General features: G+C 34.2%; 1 protein-coding gene and 1 pseudogene across 2 annotated transcripts in view; both read right to left on the bottom strand.

Moving 5' to 3' along the window:
* ZSWIM5 (zinc finger SWIM-type containing 5) overlaps positions 1–15633 on the bottom strand; it is a gene marked incomplete at its 5' end in the record, with an annotated part of 140056 nt that overhangs the window by 76269 nt on the left and 48154 nt on the right. The gene's annotated exons all lie outside the window — the stretch shown is intronic.
* LOC308500924 (large ribosomal subunit protein eL33-like) lies at positions 130–971 on the bottom strand (annotated as a pseudogene). The gene is made up of 2 exons: positions 849–971; positions 130–504 (listed from the first exon to the last, which is right to left on the bottom strand). The product of its transcript is annotated as a large ribosomal subunit protein eL33-like (transcript).

The following is a 15633-nucleotide window of genomic DNA, read 5'->3' as shown; positions in this document are numbered from 1 at the left end:
AAAGGTGGAAAGCAGGATGCTAGAGACATTGGAACCCAAGTAATGACACAATGGTGAGTTCCCTGGGTTTTCTTTTTCTTTTTTCTTTTTACAAGAGAACAAATCCACTTTATTTACTTTTCAGTATGTTTAAATCCTTGAGGGATACAGCATTACACGAATTCTGTGTTTTATGGCTTTAGCAGGAAGGTTGCTTTGGAATTTGGCACAAACCATGCCACTGTTTCCATGAGCGCGATTCCCTTTCCTCAGATTACTCTGGTTTTGTTCGGTTTGCCACTAAGAGTCATGGTGTTGTCCTTTGCCTTGTACACATAAGCACATCTCTTGCCTAGATGGAATTCAGTTTCATCTCAAGCATAAACACCTTCAATTTTCAGAAGAGCTGTGTGCTCTCTCTGGTTCCAGAGACCCCACTTGTAGCCAGCAAAAATGGCCTTGGACCACAGCCTTCCAGACGTATTTGTCGTTTTAGAAGTCCTCTTCCCAGCAGGCCCCCAGAGTTCAGCAGCAAGAGTTCCACTCAGCTCTACAGGCTCCAAGATGGCGGAAAAAGCCCTGGGTTTTCTTTTTGCTTCATATCTCCCAGAGTTGGAGCTGAAGAAAACGGCAATCCAAAAGTGCCAATGGATACAAAAAAACCAAAAAAAGCCCCAGGAAAACCTGCTCTCTCTTGCCAAAAGATCAGGAAAAGGGCCACCTAGTAAGACAAAACACTTTAAGGCAATAACTGCTCTAATACAAACAAACACCACAGAGAAAACTGACCCAACCCCTACCAATGCCAGAAAATACCAATGCTGACTGGGGAGCCTTCTACACCCATCGGGGTAATAAGGTGTCCTTACCCGGAGGCTTCCTCTCCCTCCTGGGGTGCTATCAGATGAAGCATAGTAGAGGATCAGAGCTTTCACCACAGCCACACGTAATGGGACCACCACCCCTCCATCACGGGTGTCAGTAGAGGCCATGTAGGGAACAGCAACGAGGCAATTCTCTAAGCCAGCATGGTGGAGGCCAAGTGGGGAACCTGGACTTCTATTCCCATTTGTCAGTAATGAGGCAGATCCTTTCCTACCACTGCTACAGCCATGCCAGAAGGAGCAAGTGAAAACAAAAGGCTGAGATAAAATCCAGAGTTTTACAACGTAACACTGCAAATGTCCAAGTTTCAACTGAAAATTACTCGTCTACCAAGAACCAGGAAAATCTCAACTTGAATGAAAACTCAATAGACACCAACACCAAAATGACAGGAACATTAAAATTATTTGACAGTCTTAAAGGGGCCAACATAAAAATGCTTCAATGAGCAATTATAAAAACCTCTGAAGCAAATTTTTTATAAATAGAAACTCTCAACAAAGAAATAAAAGATGTAAAGAACTGAGTGGAAATTTTAGAACTGGAAAATACAACAATGGAAATAAAAATTCAATTGATGGGCTCAATAGTAGAATGGAGGGGACACAGAAAATACCAAGTGAACTTGAAGATAGAATAATAATAGAAGTTACCTAACCGAAAAGCTGAGAAAACATAAAACAAAACAAGTCCCAACACACCAAACAGTCTCAGGCAACTGATAGACTATAACAAAAGATCTCATATCACTGGAGCCCCATAAGGAGAGAAAAGAGGACAGGTCTTAAATAAGTAATATCTGAAAATTTCTCAAATTTGACAAAAGATATAAACCTACAGATTCAAGAAGCTGAGTAAATAATTGTATGTGCTATACTTTTAGGTTTGTTTATACCAGTATTGCCACAAACACACGGGTAATGAGTTGCACTGACATTACAATGGCTACCTCACTAGACAATAGGAATTTTTTAGCTCCATTATAATCTTATGGAACCACCATTGTATATGCAGTGGGTCATTGACCAAAATATTGTTATGTGGTGCATGACTGTATTATTATCATTTTTATGGATGAACAAACTGAACTACAAAGATGTTTGGTGACTTGCACAAGCCCAGACAACTTGCAGCTAATTAGTGCTACAAAAGTTATATACAATGTTTGGAGAGAATACAGAGATTCGAGTGATCAACTATATCCAAGGGGACATGGGTTGACACAGAAAGTTTCACAGAACTGAATCTTGATGGATATTAAAGAGTTTCTCTGGAATTCTAAACAGATGGATCAAATTCCAGTGGGCTGAGGTAAGACGAGGTAAGGAAAAGTCATTTAGGTTCCCTGGCTCTCAGTTTTCTCCCTCACAAAATAAGTAATTTTGTTATCTCTAAAATCCCTTCTAGCTCATACAGTCTATGATTCAATGCTGTAACTGCAGAAAATTAAATAAATTCCTGGGGCTCTGTAGGTACAGTCCTTGCCTTTATGCAATACCAGAATAAATTACAGGAAATGTGTCACTGTGTCCAAGAAACGGTGTAGCTATTGTCAATTATAAATGAAATACCACTGTGACACAAGTTTAAAAGGCTTTAGAGTTATTTGGAAAAACCAAACCACCATTTTAATACTGTTTCTATGGGAAAATAACTTTCCAACTAAACATGGCATATAAAGCAATGGTTTAAAAATTGTACATGCTCTGTTCAAATGGATTCTAAAATGTCTGTTCAGAAGAAAAGAAAGAGAGCGGTCCTTTAAAAAAAATTAGAATCAGGCTTGGAAGGAGCTGTGGGTCTTAGAGAAAAGTTAATGAATAATCTTTTGTGTCTAAAGCCAATTAGCTTTTTATAACAGTTCCAGTCTTCAAAGGACAGGAAGCAGAGAAGAATTCAAGAAAGAATTTCCATCTAGGCTGGAAAAAAGCAACAGAGGGTAATCCTAGGAAAACAGTGCATATGTAAGCAGAATCATTTGCTTTCTTTTTGGTTTAGATTGGGATAAAACAGGATGCTGAAAGATGCTAGGAGGTAAGCAAAACCTGAACTAGGGTAGCAGAATAGAAATAACCTCTAGTGGGACAAAGTGGTAGAAGAGCAACTAAGAGCAGTACTTTCTCTTAACTTTTCATTCTGACAAGTGAGAAGAAAAGTTAGAATTCTTGTTAAACCGGAGTAAAGCCAAGGTTAAATCACAACAGTGGAAGTTTTCTTATGATGAAGTATACAAGTGTGCTAGGTGTTTTATTCAATTATGCTCTGAATTGTGTGTTTTATACTGAAGGTCCAGGTTGTATGCCTCACAGGTACCTTATACTTAATGTATCTGTACTACTGATCTCAGCTTGTGCCTTCTACCTCTACTCCTGGCACAGCTTCCCTCCAATCGTCTCCATCTCAAGAAATAACATCACCATTCACCAAAGTATCCGACCCAGAAATCCAGGAGTCATTTTTAACTTTTCCTTCTCTCTGATCTTTCACATACAATCTATCATCACATCATGTTGGTTCTACTTCCAAAATATTATTCTAATCTTTCTATTGTTCTCCACTGGCACCAGCAGGCCCTGATTATTGACTGTTTAGTTTACTGCAAGAGCCTGCTAACTGATTTTGCTACTCCCACTTTTGCTGATCCATCTTCTATACTGATCCATTTTCTACTCAGCAACCAGACTGATCTTAAAATATAAATTAAATTAGATCATGTTGGCAACCTATGGAATGGGAAAACATGTTTGCAAATCATATATATATATATATTTTTGCAAATCATATATTTGATAAGGGGTTAATACGCATAATATATAAGGAACTTCTACAACTGATCAATAAAGACAACAAAAAAAGACCCAATTAAAATTACTTGAATACACAGTTCAAGTACTTGAGCAAAGAACTTGAATAGACAGTTCTTCAAAGAAGATATATAATAAGCATATGAAAAGATGCTCAACATCATTAGTCATATGAGAAATGCAAATCAAAACCACGAGATATTACCTCACACCCATTAGAATAGCTATTATCAGAATAGAAAATAACAAGTGTTAATGAGGATACAGAGAAATTAGAAACCTTGTGCGCTGTTGTTGACAATATAAAGTGGTACAACCATTATGGAAAAAAGGTGAAGATTCATTAAAAAATAAAAAATATAATTACCATATTACCCAGCAACCCCACGTCTGAGTACATATATCTAAAAGAATTCAAAGCAGGATCTTGGAGGGATATTTGCACACCCATGTTCACAGCAGTATTTTTCACAATAGCCAAGAGGCAGAAGCAACCCAAATGTTCATCGACAGATGAATGGATAAAGAAAATGTGGTATATACATACAGTGGATTATGCTGCCTTACAAAGGAAGGAAATTCTGACATAAGCTACAACATGCATAAATTTCAAGTACATTATGCTAAGTAAAATAAGCCAATCACAAAAGAACAAATATTGTATGATACCACTCATACAAAACATCTAAAGTAGTCAAAATCACAGAAAAAGAAAGTAGAAAGGTGTTCAGCAAGGGAGGGGGGGAGAGGAAAAAGGAATTAATGTTTAATGGGTATAGTTTCTGTTTTGCAAGATGAAAAATTCTAGAGATCTGTTGCACAACGTCAATATATTTAACACTGCACACTTAAAAATGATTAATATGGTAAATTTAATGTTATGGTTTTTTTACCAGAATAAAAAAATTAAACCATGTCACTGATATTTTCTAAGGGTTTAGTTTTATAGAAAGAATTGACTGAAATTACTTGTCAAATCTTACAATTTAGTTATCTACTCGTATGGTTATGGGATGCCTACACAGACTGAATAGTGTGACTTATAGTCTCCATTTATAATCTGACATAACTCACTTTTGGAAAACTGTCTTTTGTCTCCAAAGAGATACAGGTCTACAAAGAGTTAAGATCAATTAATTTAATAATCTTGATAAACAAACTGAAAAGAAAAACTATAAACCACTTTTCCATTTAACTTTTAATCTTTTATCATCAGAACAACCAATTTTCACTGTCCCTTGGACACATGTGCTCCTCTCATTCACCTACATTTTTCATGATTTTTAGTTGTCCCAATGTCCACCTGGAAGGTTTTTCCATTGTGTGAAGTCTTAATAGGACTTTCTTATATAGGACAAAAAATGTACATAATTTATTATTTAGGAAACCTTGAAACACTATAGTTCACAAAGGGATATGAAAAGCTAACACTTCCTTCTAGCAATCTTCATTAATCTTAATGATTTATTTCATATATTAAATAATACATTGAATTCATAATACAAGCAATCTAATTGATCAAGGTTGCAAATTTTATAGAGAATATAAAAGCAATGGGAAAATATTTGTTAAGTGAGATCCAAATGCAAAGGGTCAACATGCAAAAAGAAAGGTCTATTATACCAAAGAGTAACACAGTGGAAATGCTCAAAGAAACCTGCAATGATGAATTATGTCAAAGGGACACAGGAGCCAACTGAAAAAGCTCCCAATGGCCAAAGCTAGTATAATATAAGCAAGAAAAGCAAGTAGTATTAAATAATAAGCCCAAGTATAAAACAAATATCCATGAGTCCATACTGACATAAATGATTGGATAAGTGGGGGAGAACAGATATTCTTCTTTGCAGAAGAATTTCAAATAATTTATACGCTCAGCCCACAAGGAGACGGAATATAAATCCCTACTCCTTAAGTATGGACTGCACATAGTGACTTCCTTCCAAAGACTTCAGTATGGAAAGTTTCTTTATAGTGGAGAAACCTGACAAGTACTACCTCAGCCCAGTGATCAAGGTTTTAACATCATGTGGACAGTATGTACCCTTGATATGATGTGATGACAGTGGCACTTTACTTCTACGGTCTTCCTCCCCAAATCCATAAACCCAGTCTAATCATAAGAAAAACATCAGACAAAATCCAACTGAAAGATATTTTACAAATTATCTGATGAATACTCATCAAAATTGTCAAGGTCATCAGAAACAGAGAAAATCTGAGAAATTGACACAATTTGAGGAGCCTAAGGACACATGATAACTAAATGTAATGTGGTATCCTGAGTAGGATTCTGGAACAGAAAAGGAAATTACGTAAGAATTAAGGAAATCTGAATAAAGTATTGCTGTTACTTAATAATATTGTATCAACATTGGTTCATTAATTATGACAAGTGTATCATATGAGTATGTAACATGTTAGTAATAATGGAAACTGAGTGTGGGGTACTTGATAACTCTCTGTACTAGTTTTGTAATTTTTCTCCAAATCTAAAACTATTCTACAATAAAGGTTTATTTTTAAAAGTAGCCTACTTTCTGGTTCTAACTGTTTCTGGAAAAAAAGAAATGAATTTACTTGCAATAGGAAAATACAGCAGCATACTAAATTATGTCTGAGTATTTTCCAATAATTTAATAAATCACATTCAGTCTATATGTCTAAGTAACCCTTCATTATACCAACATTCAGGACACAAAAACATACTTCACAAGAAGGAGGTATTATGGGTCTACACAGCCATGCCTTACATGAATAATACAGAGAGGGAAGTTTAGAGTACTACTTTAAATGCTCTATTGGGATCTTATATCTAAAGTAAAGTTGAAACACTCTATAGCAGAAATTCATAAGTAAATGTTTTAGTGCCTTTAAAAATCTACTTTCAATGAGTTTGACACTAGCCATGTTTTCAGGGGAGAACATTTTAAGAGATGAAAGTATTAGCAAAGGCAAAATAATCTGGGTAATATAAATTGTGGTATTGAGGTAGAGGAATCTTCATTATGACATTAGTGCTATTCTGAGTTCTCCCTGGACAGAAAGATAATGTCAAATGAAACAGTCTGTCAAGTAGGTTTATGTGAAACTCCTAGGAAGATACAAGGTGAATAAGAGAAACCTTTTTAATACTTCAGCTAAAGCAGTACAGAGAAAGGGTGGAAAAAAAAGATAAATGAAAATTCCACTTATTGGCAATATATAAAAACAGTACCACCACATTATTTATGACTGCCTGAGTCTACCTTATTCTTATTTCAGAATAAGGCATTGATATTTTTTAACTAGAAAAATGAAGGATATATAATAAATATTGCTGATGTCTTCCTTTACTAAAATTCCAATATCCTCCTTTTATAATAAGAAAACAATAAGCTTTGGCAATGAATATTAAAGAAGCAAATACCAAAAACCACTGGTAATTTTTAAAATTTAATTTTAGCCATTAGTTTCAATATTCTTACTGATAAAATTTCTGAACACAGCTGCTAACCATAAAAACTGCTATCTAATTTGATTTTATTTGATCTCTTTTGCTGCCCAACCTCTGCTGGGGGTGTGAAATAAGCAAAGAGTAAACAACAAAAGGGAGGTGAAAGGAAATTAGAAACAATTTACCTGAGTAATCCATATATTGAATGATCATTCCATGAATGCATAATTAAGAATTGATTATGGTATATGTGATCTTTATACTAAAACAATCTCTCCTCACTACTCTCATTTTTTAATGGATATAATTTAAGCCAATAATTATTCATCTCTGGTATACTGACTTATTTGCTAATTTGTGTTCATTTAGTGTACTACATTTGCTTAAAATTAAAAGATAAAAGTTTGCCTCACTAGCTTACCAAATTCCCAGGTGAAAACAACTGATTGGCCAAGACTATGTCATACCCTTTGACCCAGCTGCCAAGATATGAAGAAGAATCTGGTTCCTTTAGCTGCTGAAGTGAGTTCTGAGGTGCTCCATCCAACTAAGACTTTATATATTGGGATTTCTCTCTAAAGTGAACAGCTGGGCAGCTAAAACAATTCTGAAAAATGTCCACAATAAGGAAGCATGTGTTTGGGGGTGGGAGAGAGTAGATATATTCAAAGATCAGTAAGATTTATTTCACTGGATACTTGCTGGGGAGTAATATGATGCTTCTTGAAAACGGTGGAATTGAGAGACTTATGATTTAGATAGACAGAAAAGAAAGGTGAGCGAATTTCTAGCAAGAGACTATGAGAGACTAAGGTAGGAATGAAGATAGTGCATTTTCAGAAAAAAAAGGAAACCAACCTTTTGTAATACCATGTTTCCCCGAAAATAAGACCAGGTCTTATATTAATTTTTGCTCCAAAAGACGCATTAGGGCTTATATTCAGGGGATGTCACCCTGAAAAATTATGCTAAGGCTTATTTTCCGGTTAGGTCTTATTTTCGGGGGAAACACAGTAATTATAATAATTCCTTCTCTTCTAACTCCAAAATACATTCCAAATCTGACTTTTTGATCAAGATTATTATAATCTCAGTCATGTAAATCAGAAAATAGCCCCAGTTTAATATGCCTTTTACTATAGCCTACACAACCTTGTATGATCACAAAATACTAGTGTATTTTTGGTTTACCCTCATTTTTAGGGTGCAGTAGCTCTTCAGGTCAAAAATCTTGCGTGTTTACCAGGACCTCTTCTCCTTAACATCCCTCTATGTTTTGTCCTTCTAGTCCATCCAATTATTGTCTTTCTACCATGTTTCCCTGAAAATAAGACCTAGCCGGACCATCAGCTCTAATGCATCTTTTGGAGCAAAAATAAGATAAGACCCAGTGTTATTTTAATATAATATAAGACTGGGTAAAATATAGTATATAATATAATACAATATAATATAACATAATATAATATGACTGGATCTTATATTAATTTTTGCTCCAAAAGATGCATTAGAGTTGATGGTCCGGTTAGGTCTTATTTTCGGTGAAACACAGTAGATGTGTGGATACCTGAGACAAAAACATTACAAGGAGAGGGAACCAACAATATGAAGATGCAAAGACAGGAAGATGCATGGCATGTTCAAAGAAAACCCAAAGCTAGCAGAAGGAAGGAAATAATAAAGATTAGAACAGATAAACAAAATAGAGAAGAGAAAAACAATGGAGAAAATCAATGAAACCAAAAGATGATTCCTTGAAAAGACCAACAAAACTGACAAACTTTTAGCAAGACGGACTAAAGGGAAAAAAAGACTCAAATTACTAAAATCAGAAATAAATGGGAACATTACTACTAATTCTACAGAAAAAGAAAGCATTATAACAGAGTATTAGGAATAATTGTATACCCACAAATACCCTAGATGAAATGAACAAGTTCCTAGAAACACAAGGCCTACTACAATTAAATCACACACACACACACACACACACACACACACACAAAACAGAATATCTGAATAGACCTATAACTAATAAGGAGATTGAATCAGCAATCAAAACTCTTCTGACAAATGAAAGCCCTGAACCTGATAGCTTCACTGAGAGATTCTAAAATACATTTAAAGGAGAATTAATATCATATCTTCTCAAACTTTTCCCAAAAAAACTGAAGAGGAGGGAACACTTCCTACCTCATTATATGAGGCCAGCATTACCCTGATACCAAAGCCAGACAAAAACACTACAAGAAAAGAAAACTACAGGCCAATAAGCTCCTATGACACTGATATAAAATCCTCAACAAAATACTACGGAACCCAAATTCAGCTGCATTATTAAAAAGATTATACACCAGAACCAACTGGGATTTATTCCTGGAAAGCAAGGATGGTTCAACATACAAAAATCAATCAATATACCAAACCAAATTAACAGAATAAAGGGGTAAAACGTCAGTGGGATCATCTCACTGATGCAGAAAAGGCATGTGACAAAAATTCAACACTCTTTCATGATAAAAATACTAAACAAACTGGGAATTGAAGGAAATTGCCTCAACATAACAAGTCAGAATATTATAGGCCAGTATTTCTGATAAATATAGATATAAAAAATCTTCAAAAAGATATTAGCTAACAGAATGTAACAATACATTAAAAAGATCATACACCATAATCAAGTAGAATTTATTCCAGGGATGCAAGGATGGTTTAACATCTGCAAATCAATCAATATGATACACCACATTAATGAAATGAAGAATAAAAATCATATGATCATTTCAATAGATGTAAAATAAGCATGTGACAAAATTCAATATCCATTCATGATAAAAACTTTCAACAAAGTGGGTATATAGGAACATATCTCAACATAATAAAGGCCATATATGATAAGCCCACAGCTAACATCATACTCAACAATGAAAAATTGAAAGTGTTTCCTCTAAAATCAGGAACAAAGCAAGTAGGCCCATTCTTATCACTCTTATTCAACATAGCACTGGAAGTCTAAGCCAGAGCAATTAGGCAATAAAAAGAAATAAAAGGCATCTAAATAGGAAAGGAAAAATTAAAACTGTCTCAATTTACAGATAATCTGATATTATATATAGAAAACCCTGGAGACTCCACCAAAAACTCTTAAAACTAATAAACCAATTAAGTGAATTTACAGGATACAAAATCAAAATACATAAATCAGTTTAATTTCTATACTCTAACACAGAACTATCAGAAAAAGAATTAATAAAAACAATTCCATTTACAATTACATCAAAAAGAAAAATATACCTAAGAATAAATTTAACTAAGGATACGAAATACTTGTACAATGAAAACTATAAGATACTGATAAAGAAATTGAAGATGACACATATAAAGGGAAAAATACTCCATGCTCATGGGTTATAAAGATTAATACTATTAAAATGTCCATACTACCCGAAGTAGTCTATAGATTCAATACAATCCCTATCAAAATTCAAATGGTATTTTTCACAGAAACAGAACAAACAATACTAAAACTTGTATGGACCCACAAAAGACCCTGAATAGCCAAAGCAATTTTGACAAAGAACAAAACTGGAGGCATCAGAGTTCCTAATTACAAACTATATTATAAAGCTATAATAATTAAAACAGTATGGTACTAGCATGAAAACAGCCACATCAATCAATGGAAGAAAAAAGAGAGCCCAGAAATAAGCACATGCATATATGGTCTATTAATTTATGACAGAGAATATACAATGGAGAAAGGACAGTCTTTTCAATAAATGGTGCTGGAAAAACTGGACAGCCACCTGAAAAAGAATAAAACTGGAACTATCTTACATCATACACAAAAACTAACTCAAAATGGATTGAATGCATGAATGTAACATCTGAAGCCACAAAACTCCTAGAAGAAAACAAAGGGGGTAAACCCTTTGACATCAGTTTTAGCAATATCTTTTTGGGTATGTCTCCTCAGGCAAGGGCAACAAAAGCAAAAATAAACCCAGATAGATACCCAGAAGAGGGATCAGATCACAGGGTCATATGTTAATTCTATCCTTAATTTTTTGAGGAACCTCCATACCATTTTCCATAGTGGCTGTACCAATTTACATTCCCACCAGCAGTGTATGATGGTTCCTTTTTCTCCATCCACAGCCTCTCCAACACTTGTTATTACTTGTCTTGTTGATGATAGCCATTCTAACAGGTGTGAGGTAATATCTCATTGTGGTTTTGATTTGCATTCCCCTAATAGCTAGTGAAGTTGAGCATTTTTTCATGTATCTATTGGCTGTTTGTATGTCTTCTTGGGAGAAGTGTCTGTTCAGGTCTTCTGCCCATTTTTTAATTGGTTTGTGTTTTTTTGTTGTTGAGTTGTATGAGTTCTTTATATATTTTGGATATTAACCCCTTATCAGAGGTGTTGTTTGCAAATATCTTCTCCAATTCGGTTACCTGCCTTTTTGTTTTGTTGATGGTCTCTTCTGGGTATCTACCCAAATAATCTGAAAACATTATCCATAAAGATATAGGCACCCCTATGTTCATTGCAGCATTATTCATGGTGGCCAAGACTTGGAAATAATCCAAGTGTCCTTCAATAGATGACTGGATAAAGAAGATGTGGTAATATATACTATGGAATATTACTCGGCCATCAGAAAAGATGAAACTGCCATTGCGACAACATGGATGGATCTTTAGATTATCATGTTAAGCGAAATAAGCCAGACAGAAAAAGTTGAGAACCATATGACTTCACTCACATGTGGGATATAAAACTGAAAGCAACAAATAAACAAGATAAACAAACAAATAAATAAAAACTCATAGACAAAGACAACAGTTTGGTGGTTACCAGAGGGTAAGAGTGAGGGTGGTAGAAAAGGAAAAAGGGGGTCAAACATAAAAGGGGGTGATGGAAAGAGAACCGACTCTGGGTGGTGAACACACAATGCAACATATAGATAATGTATTATCTATATGAAATGTACACTTGAAACCTATATAATTCTACTAACCAATGTTACCCCAATGAATTTAAATTTAAAAATGGGACTATATTCAACTAAAAAAGTTCTGCCCAGCAAAAGAAACCATCAACAAAATGAAAAAACAACCTACTAAATGGGAGAAGATATTTGCAAATGACATATACAACAGGGGGTTAATATTCAAAATATATAAGGAACTCATACAACTCAATATGAAAAAAACAAACAATCCAATTATAAAATGGGCAAAGGACCTGAATTGACATTTCTCCAAAGAGGACATACAGATGGCCAACAGACATATGAAAAGATGCTCAACATCACTAATCATCAGGAAAATGAAAATCTAAACCACAATGAGATACCAGCTCACACCTGATAGAATGGCTATTGTCAAAAAGTCAAAAAATAATAAGTGTTGGTGAGGATGTGGAGAAAAATGGAACCCTGGTGCACTGTTGGTGGGACTGTACACTGGTGCAGATAGTATGAAGATTCCACAAAAAAATTAAAATTAGAACTACGTTACGACCCAGCAATTCTACTTCTGTATATTTATCCAAAGAAACCCAAAACACTAATTCGAAAAGGTATATGCACCCCTGCGTTCACTACAGGAAGATCTCTGATCACCCAGATATCGAAGCAACTTAGGTACCTATCAACAGACGAACGAATAACAATGTGGTACATGTGTGTATACATATATATGCAACAGAATATTTCTCACCAATAAAAAAGAATGAAATATTGACATGTGCGACAATATGGATGGGCCGAGAGGATATTATGCTAAGTGCAATAAGTCAAAGTGAGAAAGACAAATGCCATATAATCTCACTTATATGTGGATTCTAAAAACAAAACAAAACAACTCATAAATACAGAGAACAAACTGATGGTTGCCAGAGAGGTGGCGGGTGGGAGATGGGTGAAAAAGGTGAAGGGGAATAAAAGATACAGACTTCCAGTTATAAAGTAAATAAGCCATGGGAATGTAGTGTACAGCACAGGGAACATAGCCAATAATAATAGCACAGTGACAGATGATTACTAGAGTTATTGTGGTGATCGCACTGTAAGGTATATAAATGTTGAATCACTATATTGTACATCTGAAACTAATATAATATGGCAACTATAATTTAAAACATTTAAAAATAATTAACATTAAATTATGGAAGTCATTAAAAATACCCTAAATTTTTGAAAGTGGGAAATCCTAATTCAAACATGGCTAAATGTCTACGAGTACGTAGATACTAGTTTAGATGAAATGTCATATTAATTTAAAAAACAATTTTCCTATATGAACCCCCTCCAATTACCATTAAAAAAGGAAAAGAAAAAAATATTATATATATATATATATGTTGCAACTTGCCACGTTCACTAGTAAATGTACAATTACCATCACAGGAAAGGTTTCTGATTTGCAGAACTCTACTGCCCGTTCAAAAACAATTCTAAGAAAGCCTTCTAATCTGTTCCATTGTTAGTCTGGTGATTTATAAATGCAGGAAAAAGGAAAAGAAAAATTGGATGTGTATAATATGGAAAGAAAAATATGGGGACAGAAGAAATCACCTCAACAATTCTTACTTTTCTACTTTCCAAAAATTCCTTATCACCCCCTTTCCTCATTCATCCCTCCCAAAAGAGAAAAAAAAAAGCCAGGATCCTTGCCAAACCCCACAAAAACCCTTAGGCTTCTCTCAAGCATGCAAATGTAATTTTCTACCCAGACAACACACTCCCTTTTTAATGAACTCCAAAAACAATCTGTGAATGCCCACAGAAGAGAAAAGAGGAAAATTACAACGAAAGAAAATACAAACAGAGAGATGTGGGGGAGGGTCAAGATGGATATGGCAAGTCCAGAGTTTAAACAGACATAAAAGATAATTAAGGTGAAGGGACTGTAATCAAACAAAATGGTCTGCAGGCTGTCATTTCATACAAATTAGAGTCAGAGAAATATATGAATATTCACTTGAATAAAAATCACTCATTATAGGAGTGGTCCTTCAAGTAAAAGGATCCTGTCAAGGCCCAATATGGTTATCATTCTTTGTTCCATTTTGTAATTAAAAAACAAACCAAAAAAAAAAAAAAAACAAAAAAAACAACACTGTATGAACGAAAAAGAAAAAATAATTTTACATATGCACCCACCTCTTAAACAGTCAAGAGCAAGTTTCTTTATAATATAACCAAATACTATGTCAAAATTAGATATTCAAAGAATGTAAATAAATGACAAGAGACACTTCAGTCAGTCACATGACTCAGAATCCCTCCAGATGCACATTATGATTCAGATTTGAATAGTAAACAGAGTAGGCCACATGGTAGGGTAGGAGGACTTGAAGAAAAACACAATACAGGAAGGTCGTCAAAATGAAAACTGTCTTCTAGCCTCACAATTTGAAGAAAAATTTTATTGGAAAAAATAATAGCTTTAAACCAATTTAGGCTGGAATAATTACAACATTTTACAATCTAACTTCTTAATGATGAATAGAATTCTTCTCCCTGCTTAAGGGTCAAATTGGTTGGGCTCTACACTTGTCTGGCTCCATGCTGTGGGCTATTTCCTTTAATATATAACCAATCAAAGATGTATTCAGGCTTTTGTGAGATCCAAAGCTTTGCTAACTGCATATCCTAGAGCATCATTAAGTTTTTCTAAAAGGAGCAGACAAAGCTACATACAGTGATAGCCTCTCTTGGATAGCTAATGTTCAGTGGCCCCTGGTTTCTCAAAGGTAGACATTGAACCCTTTTAAAATTCACCAAATAGACACTTTTTCTTACTAATATTTTTCTGCCTTCAATTTGTATCAACACACCACAAGATCATAGGTGCTTAGGGGAATGACAAAAGAAAATAAATTATTCAAAATATGTAATTGTTTCAGACTAATCTGTAAGTACTAACTGAAAACTAATATTACTTTATCAGGCTTAATGATAAATGTCATCAACTGAATATACAATTCAGCATAAATCCTTATGGAGTGACTATGCTCACATAAGGCATACATAAACACTATACCATATAAATTTACGATTTATAGCTGACAGTAATTTACATATTGGCACACATTACAAAGCAACATTTATATAAATAAGAGACTGAATATACAGCCTTTTAAAGACTTCCTAACAAGATGTATTAAGGTAACCAAGTTAAATCAAGAATTTAAGGATACAAAATATACATAACCATATTATATGAGTTAAATCTTGCTTTCATTTATTTATAACAGGTATAATACTCAGGACACCCACATGGAAGTACAGAATACAAACAGGGCTAAATATTTGTTTATATTGAAAAATCACATGTATCTTTCTAATAAATAAATTTCAAGTTTATCACATTTTTTACAAAACAATATTTTGTTTATCACATTTTTTACCAAACCATATTTTGTTCATTTTTCCCTATAAATCATGTTGAAACATAAATTAATGATATAATAACTTTTAGACTACCAAAGAAAGGCTGCTATAAAGATATACAAAT

The sequence above is a fragment of the Rhinolophus hipposideros genome (assembly GCF_964194185.1).
Source record: "Rhinolophus hipposideros genome assembly, chromosome: 8".
NCBI classification, from domain to species: domain Eukaryota; kingdom Metazoa; phylum Chordata; class Mammalia; order Chiroptera; family Rhinolophidae; genus Rhinolophus; species Rhinolophus hipposideros.
Note: the sequence above shows the minus strand (reverse complement) of the source record. Positions and strands in the feature narration are given on the sequence as shown.